We start from the raw sequence: 2,227 nt of genomic DNA, 5'->3' as shown, positions 1-2,227 counted from the left end.
ACCGATCCTTGTGGCACTCCACTGGTCACAGGCATCCAGTCTGAAAAACAACCCTCTACCAACACCCTCTGTCTTCTACCTTTCAGCCAGTTCTTTATCCAAATGGCTAGTTCTCCCTGTATTCTGTGAGATCTAACCTTAATAATCAGTCTCCCATGGGGAACCTTATTGAACACCTTACTGAAGTCCATATAGATCACATCTACTGCTCTGCCCTCATCAATCCTCTTTGTTACTTCTTCAAAAAACTCAATCAAGTTTTTGAGACAGGATTTCCCATGCACAAGGCCATGTTGACTATCCAAAATCAGTCCTTGCTTTAGCAAATACATGTACATCCTGTCCCTCAGGACTCCCTCCAACAACTTGCCCAACACTGAGGTCAGCCATTGTACTGTTTCTGTAAAGCCACAACATAACCTTATTTTTTTTTTGTTTTGCTAAATATTCAAACCCTTTGGACAATCCTCTCTTAGATCATATTTGAATAGTATTTATAACCAGACAAGTAACATTTATTGCTGTGCAGCTTGTCAACATGAGTGATTGAATCTGAATGAATGTGGATATGGGTCAGAAAACTAACCTGACCTTAGCAGTATAGAACAGGTTGGGCCAAAACTATAATTTCACAGGGAAGTTTCTTCCACGTTGTTTAAAAATAGATTTAATTGAATATGGGACATAAATAACTGTTATTAATATTTTTACATTAATTACTGGGAATAAATAATATACTTATGTACAGCTGCCACCTCTTTTCTAAGGTTATGGTAGGATCATGATAATTGATGTAAAAATATTAATAATGATCCTCTATAACCTTAGGAAAGAGGTGGCAGCTGTATATAGATACACTATTTATTCCCTGGTTCACAGTGAAAACATGATTTGTAAGCATGTGCAAGGGAAGACGTCTTATCCAAAAACAGGGGGGACAAACAGTGAGGTTAATTTTGACTTTATATTGCTGTACAAAGGAAATTGTGAATTTTGAACCTGTTTTACACTTCTTCATGTTTATAATTCCACAATCTGGTTGGATGTGAAACAAATTGTTGATTCTCTCTCTCTGTCTCTCCCATAACTTGTCAAGTTGCTCTTCATTAAGTACAAGGTAAAAATTTCACTTGCAGCCATTTGCTATGCTTTCCATAGCAACATATTCTGGCATTGTTGCTAAACAGGCTTGAACACTTGAAGCACCTAACAATGTCAGCAGATTCAAATCAGAAAACGTTGTAGCTGAAACTGCATTATAAGTGGAATCCAGTCCCAGTCACTGAAACACAAGGAAAACATTCAATCCATTGAGGAAATGCAGAGAAAAAAAAACTTAATACTGATCCCTACATTGCCTTATTGGGTGAGTCTGGAAAAAAAATAGACTTACATCCACAACAAGAAACTTCAGTTATAAGCAAAGATTGAAGAAATTGGGTCTGCTGTCCTTGGAGAGAAGAAGTCTGAAAGGTGATGTGATAAAGGTTTTAAAAACCATAAGCGGGCTACAAAGTGTGGCTAGGGAGAAGCTGTTCACTCTTGTAAAAGAAAAAATAATGAGAATACATAGATTTAAAGTGATGTGCAAGCAAAGCAAGAGTGATGTGAGAGAAACAAAAACCTTTTCATACAGCAAGTAAAGATCGTATGGAATGCATTGTCTGAAAAAGTGGGGCTGGCAGGTTCAGATGAAGCATTCAAGAGGGAATTGAATCGTTATTTGGGTGTAAATTGTGTACAGGAATGCGGGGAGATGGGCACTCGATAACAGAATCAGAAGTGTCAGAATGAGCCTAGTGGCTTCCTTTAGTGCCATAACAATGCTGTGACTCTGTAAAACTGCTTTTGGAGCTTTTAGGCCACAGAATGCTGGGCATGAAGCGAGCAGACCAGATTGTTAAGAGTGGACTGATAAGAAGAGCTAGGTAAAAACAATGACTGCAGATGCTGGAAACCAGATTCTGGATTCGTGGTGCTGGAAGAGCACAGCAGTTCAGGCAGCATCCGAGGAGCAGTAAAATCGACGTTTTGGGCAAAAGCCCTTCATCAGAAATACAGGCAGAGAGCCTGAAGGGTGGAGAGATAAGCTATAGGTGGGTGGGGTGGGGAGAAAGTAGCATAGAGTACAATAGGTGAGTGGGGGAGGGGATGAAGGTAATAGGTCAGGGAGGAGGGTGGAGTGGATAGGTAGAAAAGAAGATAGGCAGGTAGGACAAGTCATGGG

The sequence above is a fragment of the Chiloscyllium plagiosum genome, chromosome 6, assembly GCF_004010195.1.
Source record: "Chiloscyllium plagiosum isolate BGI_BamShark_2017 chromosome 6, ASM401019v2, whole genome shotgun sequence".
NCBI classification, from domain to species: Eukaryota; Metazoa; Chordata; class Chondrichthyes; order Orectolobiformes; family Hemiscylliidae; genus Chiloscyllium; species Chiloscyllium plagiosum.
This window is presented reverse-complemented; position numbering follows the sequence as displayed.